At 35.3% G+C, this 16435-nt stretch overlaps 1 protein-coding gene across 1 annotated transcript in view; it reads left to right on the top strand.

Moving 5' to 3' along the window:
• Positions 1-16435, top strand: part of EPC1 (enhancer of polycomb homolog 1) — a 104588-nt gene that overhangs the window by 12223 nt on the left and 75930 nt on the right. The window lies entirely within an intron of this gene.

Below are 16435 nucleotides of genomic sequence, written 5' to 3'. Positions count from 1 at the left end.
ATGTTTTTGTTTTTTTTGTGTACACTGTGAACTGTGGGTGAGAGCAGACATGTCGTCACAACCAGTCCAGGGAGCATCAGAGACAAGCATGCAGTTTGCAGTTGTGTTTTATCTGATCTGATTATCTCTAGATCAGAATTTTTCAGTAATAAGCTGTTGGTTTACCCTCTCTTTCCCCGGTAACATTTTGCATTTTCTTTATATCACAATACCATACGTATTCATGTTTTTTCAATGTAACAAAACATTTGAGTTTTAGTTCACTCAATGTTGTAAAAGTTTAATTTCGTTTTGAACCTAGAGATTTCTTAAATAACTATTCTAAGTTTCTCCTAGGAATTTTCTACTAGTTTGACGTACAATAATGCCTACATTATTATTTTGAAATGATACTTCAATTAGATTTATGTATATTCTTGTTTTGAAAAAAGCAAATATTTTGGAATAACATAATTTTTTGAGAATATATACACAACTGCTTCTAACTTTTAAAATACTGGTATTCATGTATCTAAATGTAGGTAAATGTTTTTCATCTTTGTTCTTATTGAGAATTATCTGATTAGAGAATATGGGGTTTAGGCCCAAAGCCTCCCAAGAACAAAATGTATACTATGATATGACATAGGTTATACCCGTCTCTGTGGACATTTTAGTTGTTTATGAAGAGTGTAAGTATGTCCTTCATTTACAAAGAAAGTGGGAGGGATCAATAATTGTACCTAAAAACATAATATTTTGCCAAATAAAGTAAAAACAACTGAAATATTACCCTAGACTACCTTACCATATGATTGAATAATTTCTTGAGAGAGTGAAAATTTCTGGACATATTGTCTTTATTCACTTTGAAATATGTAAATGCTCATTTCACTGATCATTTAAAATTCTGAAGTAAAAACGTGTTAAAATGACTAGGAATAGTATTTCTGATTTTTGTGTCCCTATAATTTACCTGTATAGGACTCTTTCCTTGAACTTTCACAAATAATTATGTATTATGTCTATATTTTGCTTATACAATGCTACAAAAATTTGAAACTGTCCACTGTAACATTTTATTTCTTTATAAAATGTAAATGCCCCCAGCAAGACTAGTTTTGACATTATAGATTATTTATAGAATGAAATACTGCAGGTGTAAATATATTATCTAACCCTCTGATTATTCTGGAGAGTTTAGTTCTCTGAAGTTGATCTACTGAATAAAATAGACTTCCCAATATGTTTGTTGCTAAAATATTCTGTTATTCAGCTGGTGATATATTTTATTTTAATTTGTAAAAACTAAAAAGGTTTATATATTGTAGCCCCCCTTTTAAAAACAAACTGATGCTATGAAGTCCATATGTAGCTATGCAATGCTCTTTGTTCTCCTATATCATTGACTATTACATCATTGATTGTGAAGTAACCATTATAGTTAAATTTTCACTTCTTAAAATCAACTATATTATATTTATATTAAAGATAGTCTTTTATGTATGACTCTTATATCACTATGTAGGTAAGGAGGTTTAAATCTAGGAGGCAAAAACAATTTATTATTTTATATTATTCTCCATTTTTAAATCCACCTTGTACCTCATTTTAGCTCTGGATTCTATGGACATTAATTCTTTTTTTAATTGACAACATTTTTGTGGGCATTTAGTTCATGAGTTTGGTGTGATTTAGATTAGAATTGTTATAAACTATAATGTTTCTCTCATGAAAAAAAATCTTTATTTATTAAATGAAGTCTAGAGAGAACTCAATTTTCCATAGTAACAGTTGCCAGATCACGAGCAATGAGAAAATAATTTTTTTAATCCTGAAATGTCATTTTAGTTAATAATTATACATTTATTTCTTTTTTGCATACCATTTTATCAGAGATAGGAGGAAATAACAAAATTGACTATATTAAAATGGCATATCATATTTTTTACCCTGCTCATCCCTCTCATGGAGGGGAGGGGTCAATGAGTAGTGAAATAGCCAAAAACAGGTTGCAGAAAAAAATGAATAAATGATGCCAAAGACACGGAGAATCTGCAAATCAGATTCTAAACAATAAACCTCAGAAAAATGAACTTGAAATTATGGAGTTCAGTCAATAACAGAAATAATCTGAAAATTTTATTAAGACTTAATGTAATGAACCAACACAATGTCCCAATTTATTAACTCGTATTCATTAGTATTGCTAAAGTTTGAGGAAATTTTCAGGTTAGCCATACCTATTAGGAAAAATGAAATAACAAAAGGAAGAGATATTAAGACAACCTAACATAAAATGCTAAAAATATTAGCCAAAACCAATCTAATATTCCTTGGAATGAACTTCTGGAGAAGAAGGAAATATAGCTAAAAATTTAGCTCTTAGAAAACCAAATTCAATACAGGCCTGAAATCTCACATTTCCAACTCCACCTACTTCTTGTGCATATTGACCTCTGCTGTTTCTTGGACATATCATTACTTTCCATAAGACCATACAGATTCACTACAGTCCTCAGCATTTTTGTGCAAGGAAAGAGAGGGGGAAAGTAACAGACAAAATGGGTATTTGTGGTATAACTTTTTTTTATCTCTCCAAAAAGATTCTTAAATGGAGAGTCTAAAGAGAAAGTAAAACAAAGAAATTATTTGTTTATGAAAAAGATGAAAGGGTTGTACTTTATACATGATTTGTTCAACAGTTTTAAATTTTATTTTATTTTTAATGTTTATTTTTGAGAGAGAAAGAGCTCGAGCTTGTGGGGGAGGGGCAGAGAGAGAGAAGGAGACACAGAATCCCAAGCAAGCTCCAGGCTCTGAGCTGTCAGCACAGAGCCTGACTCAGGGCTTGAACTCATGAACTGTGCGACCATGACCTGAACTGAAGTCAGACACTTAACTGACTGAGCCACCCAGGCACCCCAATTTGTTCAACATTTATTTTTATTTGGGGATTTATTTGTTCTAGATTTTCCTACATATTATGTGCCAGTGTGCTAAGATGCTGGGTATAATATTAAGAAGAGGCATGCATCCCTGCTCTCATGGAGTTTATAGTCCGAGAAGGTTCAAAGTTCTAATCTAAGGTGTTAGATATTGGTAGGGTGGGAGAGGTCCCATTTGGGAATAAAGGCCAAATAAGATTTCTGGAGTAAAAAAAATTTTTGTTTAATTTAAATATGTTCTTATGGGGATTTAACAAGTGTCCTTCTATTGAAGAATCATTATTTGGGCACCAAATATTCACACATTGAGGGGAAAATAGCCCTTAGATTTTAGATACAGCCCAAATAGATGCTATATAAATAGACAGTTAACTAATCCAAATTTCTCTTGCAAAGTGAGAAATAAAACATAAATTTATTGGGGCACCTGGGTGGCTCAGTTGGTTAAGCGTCTGACTCCGGCTCAGGTCATGATCTCGCGGTTCGTGAGTTCAAGCCCCGCATCGGGCTCTGTGCTGACAGCTCAGAGCCTGGAGCCTGTTTCAGATTCTGTGTCTCCCTCTCTCTCTCTGACCCTCCCCCATTCATGCTCTGTCTCGCTCTGTCTCAAAAATAAATAAACATTAAAAAAAATTTTTTTTTAAAAAACATAAACTTATTTTCTTAAAAAGAGAGATGGAGATCACCACTCTGGTAGTACGAATTTGGGGTGTGTCCTTGTGAGGTCCATTTAACGAAAACTTTTAAATGTGGTAGAGCCCGATTTTGTACATTTTGTACATTTTATTCACATTGTCATGAAATAAATGTCTGAATTTAATATAAACTGTGAAACGAAGCAGGGAAATACAATTGCAGTGTTAAAGGATTATATCAAAATTAAAATATTTATTTTTATTTTAAAATCTGTAATAGTTTTAGTGGTATATATAACAGAAACTTTTTAAATAAAAACAAATATTTTAATCTACAAAAGTAACATAATTACACATTTGGCTAATAGTTAATTAGTTAAGCACATCAGATATGGAGCAGGAAATTAAGACCACTGTTATGGGGCACCTGGGTGGCTCAGTCGGTTAAGCACCTGTCTCTTGACTTCGGCTCAGATCACGATCTTGTGGTTTTTGAGACTGAGCCCCACATGGGGCTCTGCAGTGACAGTGAGGAGCCTACTTGGGATTCTCTCCCTCTCTCTCTCTCTGCTTCTCCTCCTCTCTCTCTCTCAAAATAATTAAATAAAATGTAAAAAAAAAAAGTTGTTTAGAAAAAGACTGTTGTTATATGCAGATGATATTGAGCAGAAGGCTCTTCATTAAGGATTCTCTATATATGGTTTAAGATGACCTCAAGAATAAAGTAATAAAATTATTTTGCTATAGAGCCAATTAATCCACACTAGCTAGATGTATTATGCCATTTAGTTTGCTTTTGTACTAACATAGAACCTTACTGACAGCGGCATAAAAAATATGGACATTTATTATTTCAACTAAATCATTAACAGGAAGCAAGCCTGTTCTAGGTTTGGTTCAATGGCTTAACAATGTTACCAAGCTCCTTAGCAGTTTACATTTTTTTATATTGCCACAATGTCAGCAATGTCTTTCCTCATAGGCACATTATGACTGCTGCAGCTCCAAGCATCATAGCCTGATATTACAATTTCCAAAGGGAAGAGAGTTTCTCTTAATGCATCTTTTTATAAGGGAAGAAATTCTTTCCCAGAGGCTCATAGCACCATGTTTCTTACAGCTCATTGACTAGGTTTGTAGGATGTGTTCATACCTTACCCAGGCATGATAAAGAGATGAAATTTCTCATGATTGGTTTGGCTAGGCAAGAGCTCTTAGAAGGATGAATACCTTCTCAGTATCCAGTGCTCAATATGGTAGCTTCTATTTGCTTTGTATCAATTTTAACTGCTTTGTGTGAACTTCTTGAATGATAAAACTTAAATATCTGTTTTCACAGAGACCAGACTGGGCACAAAGACAGCTAATTAAAACACACACACGCACACACACACACTGAAAACAAACATTTAATCAGAGCCTACTTTGCTCCAGCTTCTATCTAAATTCTACTTTTTTGTTATATCCTTAAATTCTCACACAAACTTTGGAAATAGGACAATTGTTATACCCATTTTCCAGAAGAAGAACCTGAGGCTTAGAGATTTGGCTCAGGTTACCTAGTAAATGAAAAAGCTGGAGTTTGAACCTGGGAAGTTTGAAATCAGAGGCTGTGTACTTACCTATTCTTCTATACTATCACATTAGACATTTGTAAAATTTATGTTATGTAAATGGACATCTTTTAAAAGCACTATATGATGTCACTGTTTAAATAAATCTAGTAACATTTTCGTAAAAACAGTAATTGGCCACCTAACTTACCAGCTGTGTATATATCTGATTTTTGTACGTTGAGTTTGCTGAAGGCACACTTGTACCACATCTTGTCTCTTCAGGAATATCTCATGAAATTCTGTCAGAAGTTGGGTTTTTATAGGGAAGAAAAAGATCAAAGCCTAGAGATTCCGTGAGGCTTAGTTGCAGTGGGTAAATACATCATTCATAGCAGTATGTCCCAATAGAATTTTGGCATCTATTTCACAACTTCCAAGTTCAGTTTTATGTACAGAATGTTTCAGTCTTAGCCACGTTGGGGATGTATGGAAGTTTACCCCCTGGGATATTTTGGGGGGATTCACTGTACTCTAGATCAGTGGATCTCAAACTTTAGTGTGCCCAGAATCACTTTAAACACAGATTGCTAGACCCCACACCTAGGGTTCTTGACTCGATTGGTGGAGGTGGAGCCTGAGAAGCTATATTTTTGGCAACCTCCCAGATGCTGCTGGTGCTGCTGATGCTGTTGGTCCCCAGGGACCACCCTTTGAGACCCTGCTCTAGAGAGTTGGATGGTACCTGCCGTGATAAATAGTTTGCCTTTGAAATATGCCAAACTTAAGAGGATGTCATTTAATACTTGGCAAATACATGAATAAACACACATTGAAATATTCAATAGGGTTGTCAGGATAGCCTCACTGAAAGGGTGAGAATTGAGCAATGACCTAAACGGAGGAGTCTTCTTATGCCTCAGCATGAATATCACATTTCAGATTTATTTGCCAACAAATCATATATGTGTGTATTTTTAGCCTTTTTTAAGCAGCAATCTACAATTTACAAATTATTTTTAAAAGTAGGTAAAAATAGAACTTAGTTGTGTTCAATAGCAACTTACATCTGAGAAAGACTTCTATATCCATGGCATTTTTCTGTTTTTTCTCAAGATTTTATCCCACCAGCCATTAATGGCCCACATTCATTAATAGGACATGGTTTCGATGAGACTGAGAAAGAGGCTGCCATGCCAATGACCTATATTTAGCTTTGAAACTCAGGCTGCTGCCCCAATCCACTGGAAACTCTCCAACCTCCAAGACAAAGGTCACAACCTCTAGTTGAAAAACACTATCACATGCCAAGGAGCAAAGAGGACCTTTGCAAAGAGTTTAATTGCTCCAGTGCTTTGACACTTAAGAAATTTTTATTTCTGAAGGCCTTTGCTCGCTTTTCAGTAAAATAGAAAGTCCAAGAAACAAACTGCCAACATAAATGAGTAAAAGGCAGATTCAATGTCCTTAACATTCCCAGAAGCCGATGTAAACTTTGAGCTATCCTTTCAAACCACTAGAGGCTTCATCAGGAAGCTAATGTGAAGTACCCTGAAGAGACAAGAGTAGTAAGGGTGGACTGGTGTGGTCCACTATCAAAAAAGAGTCATTCAGCATCCATATGATGATAAACTTAGAGCATTTTAAATGGTCTGAACCTGACAAACTGTGCTGTCCAACACAGTAGTCAAGAGCCTCCTGTAACTATGTAAGTTTAAATTAGAATTAAAATTAAAAATTTGGTAGCTACACCTGGCTGGTGGCTACCATATTGAGCAACAGATTCATGGAACATTTCTATCTTAGTCTGTTCAGGCTGCTATTACAATACCATAGCATGGGTAGGTTATAAACAAGCAAACAAAAACATTCATTGCTCATAGCTACAGAGCCTGGAAGTCCAAGATCAAGGTGCTGGCTGATTCAAGGGTCCAGTGAGGGTCATAATGTCCTGGTCCATAGATGGCTGTCTTTTTGCCTTCTGTGTCCTCACGCAGCAGAAGAGGTAAGGGAGCTCTTTGGGGTTTGTTTTACAGAGGCACAAATCCAATTCACGACATTTCTACCCTCATGACCTAATCACCTCCCAAAGACCCCACTTCCAAACGCCATCACATCAGGATTTAGTATTTCAATATATGAATTTGGGGGGACATAAGCATTCAATCTATAGCAGTTTCCACGATTGCAGAAAATTCCGTTGGACAGCACTGGTTCTTCAGACTATGGCAGGCTCACACTGTTGCACGAGTGCTTCTCAACTCCTCCTGTAGTTAGAATCATCCAGAAACTTAAAAACAAAATGCCTGCACCACATCCCCAGAGATTCTAGTTGGTCTAAGATCAGATCTAGGCATAAGCATTTTCCAAAAGTGACTCACAGGATTCTGATACACAGCTGGGGTTGAGAATTGCTAAGTTACTCACTCTACTGAAGTAAGCCCTAAACCAAACATTTAAGAGGTTAGTAGATTTAGAACTGCTACATCTCATCTTAATATTTCAAAAGCTATAATCCATCTCATGTAAAGTGAGGAAGGTTCAAACCAAATTAAAGAATAACTGGACAGTCAGGCTAATTCTGTGGGATAAAGCATTGACTGCCTAATGAACACAACATCAGCTGGAAGAAAAACGGCCCAATAGCCACTGTTAGTTTTGCATACTAAAAGACTATTCTGAAATTAATTTGAGTTTTTAAAAAATAATGCGAAGTTTATTAAAGTTAATATCCAAGGAAGCTCTTCCTTATGTTTTAAATTTAATTTACAAATCTTATCATATTTATAAATCTTGCAAGTTTTAGAAATCATGGTCTTTTAAATTTTGGTCTTATTTATAGTATTACTTAAATGCTTTCCAACTCTTTATTCCCCTTTATACTGCACTTATAAACTTACTGCGTAAACATTTTCAAGAAGTTAAGAAAGTCTTACATATCTAATAAATTTAACTTCTAAGTATGGTGACTAAGTTCTCTTTAATGTTTCAACACACATATAACTTTGTAGGAATTATACTTAAAAGTCTAATAGGCTGAGCTCTTACAAAACACTTTTGTACTTATTCTACATCTTTCTGGAGTTTAAAGAGTCTTACCTACTAAGAATGTCTTACCTACTAAGAATATTTTAACCCCAGAAAGATTTAGAATGAGTCTAACAAACCAACTATGTCCTACCAAAAAATTTTGGAGTGATGCCTTCCCAAGTGAAAATTTTTATCTGCCTTCTCAGCTTATTGTGGTGCCTAGATGAGAAGAGGTTTTGGCTGCAGCACACTGTATCTGTGTCTGAGACACTAATGTAATATGCTGAGCCTTATTTATATTCATTGTATCAAAAAAAAAGTAAAAATATTTGCTCAAGATATTGAGTCATACCTTTCTGGACCTTTTTCCAAGTCAGGTTAGGATCTTTGATCCACACACACGCACAAGTGGCTACAAGAATGAACAAATATTTATAGGTTGTGCATTTCTTAATCCTTTAGAATATATCCTTTAGATATAAAGGGTTTTATCTAAAGGTTTTATCTATATTTATATCTAAATCTAGACACCTTTGAACTTGGCAGAATCCTTCACATACTGTAGTATAGGACAATCAACTCTTGGATATACTAAGAGTTACTTAATTGACACAATCTCTTTCATGGCTTTGTCTGAATATATGATCACAATTTCCAAGCATATTCTACTGACAAGGTTGTTTTTTTTTTTTAACCCTCACAAGAGCTGACAAGAGGCTTCTTCATACACATTTCTATTGAAGACATATGAGAACAATTTAAGTACACAGCTTTTCCTGATCTGTTTGAGTCCTAGCTCTGCCCTTGACTACATGTATAACCTTGGGCCAGTTACTTAATTGTGCAGACCCTCAGTTTCCTCTTCTATGAAACAAGGTAATATCACCTACCTCACCTGGTTTTGTGAGACTACAATGAGGGAAAGCACTTAAAGCACCAAATATAGCACCTGACATGTCTAAGCACTCAGTATATGCTCTATGTTCATTTTTTCATAGACCCCCCCCCCCCTTGATGTCAGTGATCAAAATAGGCTTTGTGCAGTGTGTTGGGAATTAAAAAGATAACCCCATTCAGGTGTATGGATATCGCAGTATTAGGGAGGCTCTCATTATCCTCCGCAGTTACTCTTAAAAGTCAGTAAATCCCAGTAAAATGTCAGTAAAGTCAGAGATCCTTTTCAGTGTAATGATTAAGGTTCCTTTGTTACCTGCGTTTTGTTCACTAAATATATCTCAATAAATTTATTGAGTTTCTACTGTATTAAAAACAACAGCAACAACATTGTGCTGAGCCTTAGAGGATTAGGGAGAAGAGAAAAGCCAATGAGAATTGGGGTAGACTTCATGGAGAAAGATACTTTTGACTAGGGCCTTGAAAGACAGTAGGCTTTAACATGTAGAAACTGAGAAAAGACATTCCAGGTAAAGAAAGCCATGTGAGCACAGGCAAGGAGGAGAGAAAACACATGGTATTTGGAGATGCCAGCTAGAAGTCCAGTGTAGGTACAAAGTAAGCTATAATTTGGGGGGGGGGGGGGTGTGCAGAAACTGGGAGAAATGGACCTGTGATGGTAGCTTGGAGCCATCACAAGGAGGATTCAGAATCCCAAGCTAGGGAATCTGGATGTCCGTTATTGCCAATAGAATACCAATTCAAGTGTTTGTAATTAGCCAAAAAATGGTGATGGGATAAATAGGAGGAAACTGCTTCTTTCTTACATCACTGTTTGCCTATTAGCCTGAGTAGAAGAAAACTTCAATGGTCTAGATCTCTGGCCAGGTAAGTTTTGATGGGGGGAATAAAGAGGAATAGAAAAGGTTGAAAAATGTGGGACAGTTTTCAGTAAGTGTGGACACTGGGCAGCAGGGGGCAGCATGAGGGCACTGAAAAGTTAAAAGAATGTGTAGGGCATTTGCTTCTGTAATATTTCTTGACAATTATGAATTTGCATCTATAAGGCTACTTATATTAATAATAACTTAGTGTTCTTTTCCCAGAAATGAATAAATTAAAAGAGAAAAGAAGAAAAGTAACAGGCTGGCTGATGGCAGAATAACATCACTGTTTATTTAAGAGCATAGAAATAAACAGTTGTCTATGTATTATTTCCTTTCAGAGTTCATATAGATTTGAAAATGTCTAAATTTCAATTTGAAAGCAATTTGTTTTCGTTTGAAAAACCTTTATGACTCTTAACTATTTTGCATTTTTTCAAAGTACCCTTGTTCAGCTACACTGTGTCTAAAGGAACTAGTAAAAAAAAAATGAGAAAACACCTGAAAATAAAATTTTAGTTAAATAATGAATACAAATTTTAATATAGATTCTATTTTAAACACAAATATATGGAATTTTAAGTTTTGGCCTTTTATGACTATGATATTTTGGTACTTTCAAATGGAATTTTTCTTTCTATATAAAATTTGAGACTATCCTAAATTTCATATTTTTCTGGTGAAGTTCACCTTTTTACTAACCTTTTTAGAAGTTTGGATGGTTCGTGATAGGAAGAATAGAAAATTAGAAGTTTCCCTTTATATTTTTTTTTTAGCTCTGGAATTTACCATTGTGAATGCTCCGTTACACCCACCAGAAAATCTCTCTCTCTTCCGTTGTATGAGGAAGATGGTATAATACTGTTCATATACCACACACTTACAGAGAAACTTTCTTTGTTCCTTCAAGATTCTCTCAGTGCCCATCACACATGTTTAGGAGGCTGTGATCTCTGCATGGATTGCCCTTCATGTCCTGCTTTTTATTGCCTCATTTCACCTTTATGTATGCTTCTTTCTTTGTATTAACATAATACGTTATACTTGTCACTTGAAGAAAATTTTTAAAATTTTTTTAATATCTATTTGGTTTTTTTTTTGGGGGGGGGGGAAGGGACAGACAGAGAGGGAGACACAGAATGTGAAGCAGGCTCCAGGCTCAGCTGTCAGCATAGAGCCTGATGCGGGGCTCAAACTCACGAACCGGGGCTGAAGTCTAATGCCCAACCGACTGAGCCACCAAGGCACAAAAAAATTTTTTTTAATGTTTATTTATTTTTGAGAGAAAGAGAGAGAGACAGAGCATGAGCGGGGGATGGGAAAAGAGAGGGAGACACAGAATCCAAAGCAGGCTCCAGGCTCTGAGCTGTCAGCACAGAGCAGTGAGATCATGACCTGAGCCGAAGTTGGACGCTTAATCAACTGAGCCACTCTGGCACTCCTATACTTGTCACTTTAAATGGCCACATAAACTGGGGGCTGACTATTCCATAATTGTTGAATATTGATTTCCACCTTCATTAAGGAAAATTTGAAATGATGAATAAGTGTTCGGTTCTTAAATAACATGAAAGGAGATAAAAACAAATAGCTTCATAAGTTTATGAACCATTTTCTCTATATTTCATTTCAATCATTTGTAAATTTAAAAATATAAAAATAGAAAATTTTTAACATTACCTTTCAAACCAGGATACACCAGTATGTACACACAGGACATACCCTGTTTGTTTTTACAGGAACTAAGTCCATTAAAGGAAATAACATCTTTTTCTTTTGTATCTCCCATGGTTCATAATACAATGCTTGCACAGAGGCAGGGGCCAATAATTAAAACATTAGGAAAATTTATTAAAATGTATGAAACATAAGCTAGTTTTTTGATGTAAAGATTTAAATGTACTCTTTATACTTCTTAAATTGTTAAACTGGTTAAATTGTTACTATTATTGTTCTGGTTGTTTCTATTTGGTATTTTTCTTAGTGCCAGGATAATAGTATTGGCTTATTTTCTTGATTTATTACATAGAAATTCCCTGTACTTTTCCAGTGAGAATATCAGACTAATTGCAGCTCTATTACTAGATTTAATTATTTTGATCATTTCCGCTTCAGCTTTTATTTTGAACTTTGTCTCTTTCTTCAGATAATAATTCTCAATCCTTATTTTCCAGTTTTAATGATATCTTTATAAGCTACATGGATTTCTCAGATCACATTTGACCATAGTTATGGCAAAGCTACTTCTACTAAGCATCCTTTTGTTTAAGCATTGAGTGTTACTAATTACCAACTAGCAGAGCATTACATCTTTGACTCACGCAGTGAAATCACTTGCCCTCTAGGGCATAGCTTTCACTTTATTTGCTCTTACACTCTTCGTAAGGGTTTTCTATACTATGTAAACATATAGCCAAGAAATACGAAAGGCATAATTACTATGAAAATCATATATCTCAATTTTAATTATCTTTTCTTAGACTTTTACATTTAAAAAATTTCACATATCCTCATTTTTTTTCTACCAACTATAGAAAAGGCAAGATGTTCATACAGTTTGACAGTCGGAAAGTTGGGAGGGATCAAGTCTTAGTGCTTTTTTTCAAAGTCCATTTTTTTCAAATGGCCCAAGGACATTAAGATCAAGATTACACAGCTAGTTGGTGTTAAGAAGCAGGATTATAACCTACATCTTTTAACATAAAATGTTCATGAATAACTATTTAATACAGATGAGATAGCCAAGCATGAGTTATTTTTTAATTCATTGATGACTCAATTATAAAATGTAACATGGCTTAAAAACCTTTTCTTTCTTTCTAAAAATAGTCTTAAAAACCCACATAACAGAGGCACTGCTATTATTATAAAGTTAGATTCTTTTCTCTATACTTAAAATTGTTTTGTTTTTTATTCCCACTGAGAATTCAGAAAACAGAATTTTAAGAAAGACCATTAGAATGTAGTTCAAAATTACTCCTGAAGAACCGTTAATTTTCAAGTAGACCATGAAAGTGTATTTGAAGCAGCACAGATTCTGGAACAACCCAAGAAAATAAAGACAGAGAGTTCTGCTAAGATGGAAGAACAGAACACACACAGTAGTGTCTGCTACAAACCTGATATAAGGGTGTGTGTGTGTGTGTGTGTGTGTGTGTGTGCGCGCGCGCGCGCGCGCTCTAGCATTTTTGTGACTAGAAGGACAAAAGATAGGGTTTAAAAAATTGGGGGAGGGGAGCCTGGGTGGCTCAGTCGGTTGAGCGTCCGACTTCAGCTCAGGTCATGATCTTGCGGTCGGTGAGTTCGAGCCCCGCGTCAGGCCCTGGGATGGCCCAGAGCCTGGAGCCTGCTTCCGATTCTGTGTCTCCCTCTCTCTCTGCCCCTCCCCCGTTCATGCTCTGTCTCTCTCTGTCTCAAAAATAAATAAATGTTAAAAAAAAAAAAATTGGGGGAGAAGGAACGCTTTTTTATTCAGATAACATTTCCTTCTTTTTAAGGTTTGGGCTTTGAGTATTTCTGTTTGAAGAAAATAAGGACCGAACAGCTAGTGTATACCCCGTTTAGTATTTATATTAAAATGAAGGTAATTAGGACTTGGTTCAGCCTACTCCAGGGCAACCAACTTTCCAACCTATACTGGAAACTATTCCTTATCTGTTTTTAAGAAAAATGCTCAGCTTTTTTGGTGAAATAGTATTATCTAATAATTCTTATTGGAATCTTACTATAATAACAGGCACAGAAACTATATTGTAAAATTTTGTAGGGATTAAATGAGATAGTGCAGGGGAACCTGGGTGGCTCAGTCACTTGGGCATCTGGCTTCAGCTCAGTTCATGATCTCATGGTTTGGAGTTTGAGCCCCACGTCGGGCTCTGTGCTGACATTTTTTTTACAAATTAAAAAAAAATTTTAATAAGAGAATGCATGTAAAGCAGCCAGCCACAGTAAGAACTCAGTAAATTTGGTTACGTGGTTTCTATACCAAACAATATTTGGAGGCATGAACTATGTCCATGTTACAGAGGAGAAAATTGCAACTCAAAGAAGTAATAATTTAAGTTTACAGAGCTAGGAAAAAGCAGAGTTGAGAATCAAACCCAAATCACCTCTGATTCTGGCATTAGTATTTTAACCACTACATATTAGCCATTTGTTTTATTGGTGTATCATCTGCTAGAAACCTTAAATGCTGCTTTTTAAATGGGGGAAATTGGGCTGCCTGGGTGGCTTAGTCAGTTAAGCCTCTGACTTCAGCTCAGGTCATGGTCTCACAGCTCATGAGTTTGAGCCCCACGTTGGGCTCTGTGCTGACAGCTCAGAGCCTGGAGACTGCTTTGGATTCTGTGTCTCCTTCTCTCTCTGCCCATCTCCTGCTTGTGTTCTCTTTCTGTCTCTCTCTCTCTCAAAAATAAACAAATATTTTAAAAATGCTTTTAAATTAAAAATAATAAAATGTGGGAAATTAGTGAGCAGAGAAAATTCAGGGAAAAACATTTTTATTAATTTTCTGTTCTAAATGGAGTGATGATGAGAAAGAGGAATTTTTGAGAAAAATATATTAAAATTATAAAAATTTATAATTGTAAGAATTAGAATATAGATACATTTCTTAGAATAATTCAAACTTATGATAGGTTTTAAGGGGCAAAAAAAGATTATTGAAAAATAAATGAAATGGGTGAATTTGGTATTGTGTTCAAGATTTTCCATTTAAGGAAATGTCCAAAGCCCCCTCAGTCTGCCAACAATCTTCTGTGATCAACTGCATGATTTGGACAGGTCATAGATTTTCTGTTCCAATATGCTATTTTGGGGCAAGGGTATGTGTATGCCCTTCCTAACCACTACAGTGAAATTGAAATAATAAATTCTTCCTTAATATTTGTTTAGTACTTTGTAGCTGTCAAAAATTTTTCACTACATTACCTCATTTGTTCTTCATACTGGCCTAAAAGAGAGGAAAACAAGTATTCTTTAAACTAAGTATATGAGATACTTAAGGCTTAGAAACTAAATCATTTCTATGGGATCATACTGCTGGGAACTGGTAGGTATTAGATTAGCATCCAGAGCTTTAAACATGGATGCCAGTATTCCTTTTAGCAGGTGATGCCTCGACTTACTTACTGTACCATGTTGCTACTCGGAGTCCAAAATGTTACTTATCCTTTGACTGTTTTTACTCAAAGCACTCAGCCTAAGGGAAACAGTAGCAGCTTGTACAGAGAGGCTCTGACCCCCTGGGGAGCTTGCTTGACCAGATTTGGAGATTGAGTAGTCACTGAGTTCAATGAGTCATTTGTCAATGGGGGGGAAAGGTGCACCAGAGCTCCTTGTAGATTTAAACCTAGGAATGATACAAAGTTACTAAAGGGAAACAAAACAAAAAAAAATCTAACTTTTTTTGATGTTTTATTTATTCTTGACAGAGAGAGACAGAGACAGAGACAAAGCACGAGTGGGGGAGGGGCAGAGCAAGAGAGGGACACAGAATCCGAAGCAGGCTCCAGGCTCTGAGCTCTCAGCGCAGAGCCCAACGTGGGGCTGGAAGTCACAAGCGGTGATATCATGACCTGAGCCAAAGTCTGACGCTTTACGGACTGAGCCATCCTGGCACCCCAAAACAAAAAAAATCTAGATGAATGTAATGTTTTATCTAAATTAGTTGTGTGTGTGTGTGTGTGTGTGTGTGTGTGTGTGTGTGTGTATCTTGTTGGACTTTGGTTTCATGTGAGGACTTTTTTAGCTTGGTTTTGTGTCCTTAGGTAAGAATTTTGAAAGTCTTTACAATTCATGTTGTATATGTATATATATACATGTATGTATATATATGTATACATATATGTATATATACATGCAATACATGTATGTATATGTATACTATATATACAGTATTTTATACTGTATATATAGAAAAAAAAAGCTCTGAAAAATAAAATGACCTATGGGATAAAATAGAATTAAAATGTCCTTTAAAAATCGCTCATGTTTATTGAGCATTACTTTTGTGTCAGGTTCCTGATAAACTCTTTGCATTAATGATTCTATTGAATCAATGTATCAACCTACATGGCAGATTCTGTTGATTACTATTTCACTGATGGAGAAACTGCAGCTCCAAGAGTTTTAAGTTAGAATAGAAATCTCTGAATCAAAGTGGTTCACCATGTTCTTTTTAATAGAGAAAGTTTTAGGCAGAAACATAGCTAAATATTTTGGTTTATTTGGTATTAAATACCCAATACATTGTCAAAGTATAGCAATCTGCTAAATTCTGTGTCAGAATTCTGTTCATTTTTATACTTAAATGTCTTATTTTACACTGGTTTTAGCAGGATAAAAATCTTAAGTGATAATAAGGATAATACTTTACATTTATAAGATCGTTATGCTTTTTTCAAAGTTCACATGTCAGACTTCTCAAGTAATTAAAGGAATAACTTGATCAGAAAAAAAACTTTTATTTCCTTGAATTACCTAGATTAGAATTTCCCAAAGTGTGTGTTTAT

The sequence above is a fragment of the Panthera leo genome, chromosome B4 (assembly GCF_018350215.1).
Source record: "Panthera leo isolate Ple1 chromosome B4, P.leo_Ple1_pat1.1, whole genome shotgun sequence".
NCBI classification, from domain to species: domain Eukaryota; kingdom Metazoa; phylum Chordata; class Mammalia; order Carnivora; family Felidae; genus Panthera; species Panthera leo.
Note: the sequence above shows the minus strand (reverse complement) of the source record. Positions and strands in the feature narration are given on the sequence as shown.